General features: G+C 34.7%; 1 long non-coding RNA gene across 1 annotated transcript; it reads right to left on the bottom strand.

The window, feature by feature from the left end:
• Positions 1–8,730: 8,730 nt before the first annotated feature.
• Positions 8,731–9,292, bottom strand: LOC126702299 (uncharacterized). The gene is made up of 2 exons (XR_007647715.1): positions 9,175–9,292; positions 8,731–9,080 (listed from the first exon to the last, which is right to left on the bottom strand). It is a non-coding gene; the product is annotated as an uncharacterized LOC126702299 (long non-coding RNA).
• Between the last annotated feature and the right edge of the window lie 349 nt (positions 9,293–9,641).

Here is a 9,641-nt window from a genome sequence, read left to right on the forward strand (position 1 = left end):
TGTTGTGTGGGATAGATGTTTATAGCTTTTGATTACTATGTCTTAATCTTGAAGTCACATGTTTTTAAATGTTTGACTTGAACTTTTAGAGAAAGGCATAAATAACCATCTCACCACTGTTCACTAGCTAATCATGAACACCTTAGTGCATATCATAAAATTTTGTGTTCGAGAAAGTGTAGCACATGCACAAAAAGAACATAAGGTGAAGCCTCGGGTTAAATTGCTTAATTCTTAAAATCAAAATTGGTGTGTACTATTAGGCTTGATGCCAAACTCACATAACTTAAAATTGGAATGTATATTATGAGGCATAAATATAAGAAACTTACATGATTGCAAACTTATGATCTAGGAGATGTGGGAGTTATATGATGTAACTCTTTAGGTGATAGTCTCTTTTAAATTCTTTGTGATGAATTTTGTAGACTTTGTGATTGATTGCTATTCACATATCACCTCACATGTATCTCAAGTTTTTGCTAGTTGCACACACTACACGAGTTACTCTTTGCCAAACATTATACATGTTATTGTGTGTGTTTATGGTCTGACCAACCAAGTTTTGCAATTACTTTGAATTTTGTGCAAAATTAATTTGTTGCTTGAAAATTTGTAGAGAATAAATTTTGTTTTTGGGAATTTGGGCTTAAAATTCTTGTTTTGAAAATCATATCATCCCATACTCATGCATTTTTGTTCTTAAATTTCAATGCTTTGAGTTAAATCAAATTGTTTTTCAAAAATTGTGTTTTTCCTCAAAAATATGGTGAGCCTCTGCCTATTTTGATCGATCCATTCTATTTTTCGATCGATCGAAAATTTTTAAATTTGATAGAGAGAGTCTCTGTCTGTTTCGATCGATCGAGGCTGATTTTCGATCGATCGAAACTCGTGAATCAAGTTTTTTAAAAAGACAGATTGGACTTTTTCAAAGTCACTTTTTCAAATAGTTTTCAACTTTTCTCTCTCTCTGCGTTGGCTATAGGCTCCACCATCAATTTTTTGTCATTTTCCTTCAAGATTTTTGTGAGGTTTTTGTCCTTGAAGGCCGGTAAGTCCCTTTTGCCCTTCTTTTCCATTTTATTTCATGATTTCATGCATTTTTCATGCATTATAATGGATATTTTCGGCACTTTCAAAATATTGGGGTTTTTGATGATTCGAACCTATTTTGGTGAAATTGATTAATGGGTTTTTGTTCTATGATGCTATAATGATGTTCCTTATAGTTTAATTTGATCAATTTTGTGGTTTTTGAAAAATTGGAAATTCTAGGGTTTTGAATTTGATCCGAATTAGGGATTTTGTCTAATTGGGTTAAATTGATGAAATTGGCTTATCAAATTGATGTATTTGGTCATTATTTTTGTTATTCTATCATGTGTGATGATCAATTCGTCAATATTTTTTCAAATTGATCAAGTGGTTTTCCAAATTTTGGGGTTTTTGTGTTAAAACCTTAATGTTCAAGCCAATTCTGTAAATTTGAACCTTTTGGACTTAATTCACTGCATTAGAACATGCATCATGTCATTTAACTTGTTCATGCATCATATAGATTTTTATTCTATATTCTGTTTTTGTACTAACTTGCAATCTGCCCTTGGTTTTGATTTTTTTTCTCTCTATGTGTTGGTCCTTATCCTTGCACCATGCCTAGGAAAACTAGAGCCCATAGGACCGCTTCCACTTCCTCTAAGTCTCCCACTAGGGTTGAGTTGTTTAAGAATGATAAGTGTAGAGAAGCCTTTGACTCCTTGAACTGTAAGCGTAAGATATGGGCTGAGCGAGCTGTTGTGTTGGATGAGCTTGATCTGGCCATTAGGGCCAATTTTGAGTCTAGAGGTTGGTTGCCTCTCTAGAGATAGATCATCCACCCCCGACCATCCTGATTAGAGAGTTTTTCTCGAACCTCTCTTGTCACATCTATGATTCCAACACCCTTGTTAAGAGTTAGATACGAGGTGTAGAGTTCACCATTACCCCTCGGGTAGTGGCTGAGGCTCTTGGGGTGCCGGTTGTTCGGGATGCTGACTATCCCTATGATGAGTCACCTTCATTAGATGTTGTCATGTCTTACATCACTGGGTCATCTATCTAGTGGGGTTCTGATCCTCGGATCACGTCCGCTGAGCTTATCGAGACGGCCTATCTCTTCCTTAGGATAGCGTGTCATTCCTTGTGGCCTATCTCTCACTTTCACACCATTCCTTTAGAGCAATGTGTGTTTTTGTATGCCTTTGTTTCTAGAGCATCTATCAGTTTTCCTCACTTGTTCCTTCGTTCTTTGAACGAGGTTCATAGGAGTTCTGCCGTAGGGCATGCGCTGATTCATCCTATTTCCATTTATAGGATTTTGCTCTTCTTAGGTCTAGATGGTTTTCCATCTGGTGAGCCTGTTCATGTGATTGCTCCTATAGGTGCTACCTTTCTTCGTCAGAGGGCTGCTTAGTTGAGAGTTGCTCATTCTCGTCCTAGAGGTGCGTCATCTAGTGGTGTTCCCCTTCCTCCCTCTTCTTCAGGTACAGCTGCTGCTGAAACGTCAGGTGCTGCTGCTGATGCTGATGTTCCTCCACCGACTACTTCGGATGATTCAGACATTCGTCGTACGTTGGATCATGTCTTGACCGTTCAGGCGGCTCAAGGACAGATTTTGGTGGACGTGCTCGATGAGATCTGTGCCTTGCGTGTGGAGTTGGCGCAGTTTAGACCACCTTCCTTTTTATGATGGATATCTTTTGCCCTTTGGCATTCCGTCACAAAAAGGGGGAGTATTTTGTAGAGTTTTTGCTTTCTGAGGGAGTTTTATTTGTTTTTGGTTGGAGCTTGTGGAGTTTAGATTGTATCTAGGTACTTCACTTTGTACTTACCTTTTTTAGCTCTTACCTTGTTTTTAATGGGATATTCATGTTAGGGGGAGTTTTATGTTTTTGTTGGTACTTTATATGTTTCTTGTTTCAAACTGCTTATTGATTTATATTTATGAGTTATTCATTGATATATGTCTTTATTTGTGTGTTGTTTGAAATCAAGAAGTTATTTGTTTACTTGTATTGTTTCCATACATGCGGTTATGCATTTTATTTAGTGTTTCAGGAAATATACAGGTTGATTCAATTGAGCTGCTGTCTATACTTGCAACTGATGGATAGTAGTTAGGATTGAATTTTTTTTATGAGCATTATTTTGTAAAGGGCTTTTTATTTTGTAAACTTTGAGCTTCTAGTTGTGTTTTGTTTCGGATTGCCAAAAGGGTAGTTTGTTAGGTTCTAAAGTTTAGGATTTTATGTATTTAGAACTCTAATTTGTATTGTTGGCAAACCATGTTCAAAACAATGTGTTTAGAAGTGTTTAAGTCTAGCTCAAAGTTGTGCGTCTATGTAAAGTTGGAATCGAGTTAAAGCAGGAAAGGATTGTGCCTTTCGGCCTGGCTCGATCGATCAAAAGACAGGCTCGATTGATCGAAGCTCGGGCAAAATGTTTTTCTGCATATTCGTCCAACTCAGCCCTAAGTGTTTTAAAACTTTTTTAGGGTTTCTTATTTGTCCTAAGTATAAAAGGCAAACCTTAGCCACGTTTTAGTGTTGCTCATGTTTGCGGTTTGTGTAAATCTCTTGTGAGATCTAGAAGAGCTTTCCTTTACACAAATTTAGGGTTTTCAAGGAGAAGATTTATTTACACCTTGATGATCAATTCAGTTGCTGCCATTGAAGCTTAAAGAAAACACAAGCGGGTGTGCTTGTATTTGGTGGTGAATCCAAGAAAGAAGGAGTCCGTGGATTCGGAGCTTGCACGTGGTCGTGTCAGTAAATTCTACTGGTTGGTAGTAATAAGAAGTCGAGCGTGGGGGCTTGTAAGTCTTATTGTATGAATTTCGATTCTTTCTAATGGATTTGCTTTTTACCTTGAGGATAGCTAGGTCAAATCCTCCCAAGGTTTTTACCAGTTTGGTTTCTTGGGTGATCATATTTTGTGTTATTTATTTTCCGCTGCTTTGCATGATTTGATCTTTCATATTGTGATAACCTAGACTTGTTTAATTGGACTAAGTAACAACTTGGCTAATTACCTAGGTTTAATCAATTGTTTAAGGGGTCTAAAAACTATCAATGATCATCAACAACCAAATGGAAGTTTGCCCTTCCTTGGTCCGTACCAGGCATTTTATATCACAGCCTACTAACAGATGTGTACCCAAAGTCTCTACATATACCCTCTATCTCAACCTTGGACCACTTATCAGGGTCACAATTATCAACTACATCTACTTCTCCTCCCACATATGTTTTAGGGTTCTCAGTAAAATAGCCACCATGATGCACGGATATACTGAATAGGTCATCCATTCTGCATGCCAAAACAACCTCAATTAAACAATGCAAGAACAAAACAACACTCATTTACCAACATAGCACCTAATAAAATATTTCATTCTGCATGCACACAACACAACACTCAATAAAGTATTTACCAACATAACACTAATCAAATAATTTTTCACAACACAGCACTGACTTCAATAGTTTTGTCGTACTAAAATAGACATGCATAGTTATCAAATTACACAAAAAACCCTCATAAAATACTGTTAGCCTTACTCAACTCTCTTCAACAGGGGCACATAGGGAACACAGAGAACATAGGGAACATATGGACCACAATCAAAAGTAAAATACAAAAGCATACAAAAAACAAACAAAAACATTATGGCCCCTACTACCAAAACCAACCAACAAGCATATTGTTAAGTTATAGATGAGGACATAGAGAGAGCAAATACCTTTTCACATACACAGAGAGAGAGAGAGAGAGAGAGAGAGAGAGAGAGAGAGAGAGAGAGAGAGAAATACTGCCTTCAAGTGGCAGAGATGGGTTTTGATGGTGATGGTGGCTTCAAGTGACAGAGCTGGATGATGGTTGATAATGGTGGTTTTAGAGAGGGGGTAAAAACAAAAGTCTAAGAAGATCAAAGATAAAGTAGCTGGATGGTGGTGGTTTTAGAGCTGGATGATGGTTGCTGCTAAGGACACCATTGGTTTTAACTATGAGGTAGCCAAGCAAAAGTCTAATAAGATTAAAGATAAAGTAGCTGGTAGAGGTCGTGACTTGTGATGAGGAACTCTGAAGTAATCTAGGGATTAGAGATCAAAGAGAAAGATGAAGTAGCTGATTTCAAGTGACAGAGCTGATTTGGGGATTTTCGGTGATAAAGTAGCCATGAACAGTGGGTGGTTAACTCATGTGAGGGACGCGTGTGAGTAAGTTGGACGGGAAGGCCACGTGGCAAGGCAGACTTGGTCACGGTGGATTTTTAATATTTTTAAATGATTTACAGTTCTCTCCATCAGCCACATCAACATTCTCCGTTAGTTGGCTGACGGTAAGGACTTAAATGTGGGGCATTAATTGTTTTTGGAACTAAATGTGGTAAAAATAAAATATAGGGACCAAAATAGAAAAATGTGCAAAATATAGGGACTAAAAGTGCATTTACGCCTTTATTTATTTATTTTATTTTTTTCCGTTTAGAAAATCTTTTGTTTGATACTTGTTTGTGTGTTTTTTATATGTGGCTTTTTTTTTTTTTTTTTTTTTTAATTTGTTAAAATGCTGAGTAGCTTTTTAAATATTATTTTATAAGCCATGTAAGGTTCAAGTATGCCAATTGTGCAATCCGTTAGCCACATAAGCATTTTCTGTTAGTGAGTTAATAGTAGAAACTAATTTGATTGCAATTTGAAAATAACAGGAACTAAATTGACTGTTACCAAAATGTAAGGACTAAATTGACTATAACTCTGAAATGTAGGAACCAAAATAGTGTTTCCACCATATATATATATATATATATATATATATGTATATATAAATTTATATATTCAAAGATAACTATGTGGGCCTTCTACAACCCGTATTGGGTTAGTAATAATTACGTTGGGCCTTCATATAGATTAAATATCACTTTTTTTTTTTCTACTCGAAAATAAAAAATAAATAAAAACACTTTTTGGGGGTTAGAAAAGAAACTCATTTTACATGTTAAAAGGTGGTCACGCCTCTTATAGCTTAGACTCATCTTGTTGGTGAAAATCAACAAGATGAGTCTTTTAAATAGAGAATAAATTATGTTCGGAACTGGCGTAAAAGACAACTTTTACGCTAGCCAATCTTGAAATGCCACGTTAGTGAATAAGTTCCATGTTAATTAAAATCTAAAAACCTTGACTCAAGCAAACTCAACTGTGGCTAACCATACAATTTACTCTCAGCAAACCCATTTGATCAGAAAATTTCAAAATCTCTCTTCTTCAACCCATCTCCAAGTCTCGCTCTCTCAACCTTGCTATCGTCGCTACCACTATGGCCAGCCCTAGGCTTAGGCCAATTAGGCCATTGCCTAGGGCCCCCTTACTAGAGAAGGCCCCAAATTTGGGGGCAAATTTATTTATTTTTTATATATAAATATTTTTGGGAGAAATTAAAACATTTTAGTTAACATTTTTTTCACTACTAAAAAGGCTCAACGAATTAAGTAATGCTAGAGATAGAGATAAGAAAAATTTAAATAAATAGGTCTTACAAATAGATGTGTTACTAATCACAAGTAATTCAAATATGAAAATGTTAAAAATACTATAAATTTTACTACATAACTTTTATTTATTTAATTATTTTTATATAAGATAAAAATTCTATTCTAGCCTAATGGCCCTAATCTAAGTGTATATGTGTGTGAAACTCTCTTCTAAAGACTTAAATCTCAGCCATTGCCCTCCACATCCTACAAGAACTTATACTTGTGGAGTTATTACTGCACCAAGGGTGTGTGGTGGTCTCCATAACTTTTATAATTTGATGTGACAATGAATATGATAGGTAGATTTCAACAAACTATTAAATGCATTTTTGAATGAATATTTGTGATTGGTGATATATCTTTGTAATTCTCATGTTATAAATTTTATAATATTTCTAGTATTTTTGTAAGCCTCATGTCATTAATCACATTCATTACAACACCAATTTGTAGTAAAATTTTTATAACTTTAGCATTTTCTCAAAAAAAAAAAAAAATCATATTAAAAAGTAAAAAGAAGGAATTTTTAAAAAATTATTATATAAAATGCTAGTTAAATATTATTTAAGTAATAATATAAAGGCCCCATTTGAAGATTTCGTCTTAGACCTCCGAAATGCTTGGGCCGGCCCTGGCTACCACCAAGATTCTCGTGACAAGCCATCGTTGTCACACCGGCCACGTCTTATAGCCCAACATCACCGGACTGCTTTGCTGGCTAAGCCACTACATTAAGTTTTTTTTTTTTGTTTTTTTATTTATTTATTTTTTTTTCTCTTTTTTATTGATAAGCTCTGTTTGGTTGCTGGAAAAACGAAGGGAAAAAAACTTTGATACTACTATTTTTTTATTGATTTATTGGTGCTGAATCTGGCTTCTTTTTTTAGTAGGTATTTTTAGTTGTTGGTTTTGAGTTTTCGGGATTGATTGCAATAAGTTGGTGGGTATTCAACTTTGTGAGATATGGGTGTTTTGATCCAAAGCTGTTCTAAAAGCTATGGGATTTATGCGTTATTTTGATACCACACCCAAGTTTCTTGAGACTACGATAAAAAATCAGAAAAAAAGAAAAAAGGAAAACCATAAGCAAAGCTATTGTGATGAGTGAAGATTTAATTATTGAAAATTGCTCATATGCTTTGCATAAGTTAAGAAAAAAGAAATTAAAATGACAACATATAAGAAAAGCATGAGTGATTTTTTTAAGCAACTATTACGATTTGCCTGTATCATTGGTCTTTATGCATATACTTGGGTAAAAACTCTTACCTTTGTGTGCCTTATTTTCTAATTTGCTATGTTGTCTTATCTTTTCATTTAGTTGTTTGCAAACTTTCTATCCGATTTTTTACAGGTTAAGGGAAAAAGAGAAAGGAAATTTTGGACAATTTTTATTTGGTAAGCATGAATAAGTGCACTAGTTCACCTCATAAAAGCTTAGAGCGTCGTTTATTATTGTAAGGTCAATCATATTGGCTCGAGGATGCATAGACTCAGATGTATGATACTATGAATGTTCAATTTGGCTTTCAATTAGTTAATTATTTTCCTTCTTTTACCCCCCTAAAACATGGTATTGGATTGTGAGTAACCATCAAAATTCAAGCTTAATGTTTTACTTGATCTGTCCAAATGCGCTGCCATGGAATGGTTAAATTTTGCTCTGCTTTGCCTATTTCAAACTCTTGGTGCTCATTATCATGACAAATACGGTCTTTCATCATCAAAATCTCAATTTCTTTTACCATTTTTGCTTGTAGGATGAATTAAACCTTATGCTTTCATTGGCAAAACATGGTTGATTTGATGCAAAAGGTTTTTCTTTGAATTTCAATCCAAATCCTAGCTAAACCACTTAAATTTTATGAAGTAACAATGCTTTTAAGTTTTTCATAGCTAACTAGTGCTTGAATTTGTAATTAACATATTACCAATTCTTAGAACTAGTCGCTAACCCGTGCGATGCACGGGTAAGTTCTTATAGAGTTAACCTACACGATGGAGTCGTACCATGGCTGCTAGAGTTTGTTCCTAAGGTTGGACTAAAAATTGTCAAAATTGGAATTTTGAACTTTTCAAGTGCCAATATTTTAGAGCATCTTGCTAGCTCTTTCATTGAGGCACCATGTCATTTGAGACAACAAAGTAACTATTATGAGAATTTGATAAGAGAATTCTATATTGCATTGAAAGAAAATGAATGTACATCAAGTATTTATACAAAGTCTGAGAGTAACTAACTTCTTACTAACTCCACAATATACGAATCTAGCCTCTACAACCAATCAGATTAATAAACGTGTATATAAATAATAACTATGAATTAAACTAATCCTAAAGTACAAGTAGTATAGCTATTTTAAATATAAACACTGTCGTTTATATAGTCACGGCTACAATTCTTCCATTGCTTTGTTCTGATACTCTACCTTGAGTCAACAGCTACAATCCAAACTTGCTCGACCTTCAACATGAGTCCTTGATCTTGTCCTTCTGATAACTATGAAACATCATTGGTTTCTTTGTCTTAATGGAATTGTCCAGGTATGTGTAAAGATTGACAAAAACACAAAAGCTTAAAAGAAAATACTGACCTCACATAGATATGGAGAGTGCCACCTAATTGAAATATAAAAAAGTAACAAAACCCAGAAAATGAAAATTCCAAATAACAATTTAGGTAGAATTTGATCTTCTAGGTTTATACTTCTTTGACCCCATGAACTGCACTTGCACATAACTCTAAGATGGGGGGAATATAAAATAATAAAGAAGCATCTTAATGAATCCTTAATGATCTCAGGTAGAACATTTTGTCCACAATTTTCTAAAGACCTACTTAAAAAATTGTCACAAAATTAGGCTTAAAACCTGATGATAAACTCCTTAGTCTATAAAGTCAAATATACAATTGCCCCAAAAATCAACAAGAGGGAAAATAATTGTACACACACACAAAAATAGGATAGACATACTTCACATTTGGCTGGTATTTTTTTGAAGCTGTGACTCATAATTAGACTTTGCTTTACAATCTGCGCAATAGTAATCTACATTCTCT

The sequence above is a fragment of the Quercus robur genome, chromosome 10 (assembly GCF_932294415.1).
Source record: "Quercus robur chromosome 10, dhQueRobu3.1, whole genome shotgun sequence".
Taxonomy (NCBI): Eukaryota; Viridiplantae; Streptophyta; class Magnoliopsida; order Fagales; family Fagaceae; genus Quercus; species Quercus robur.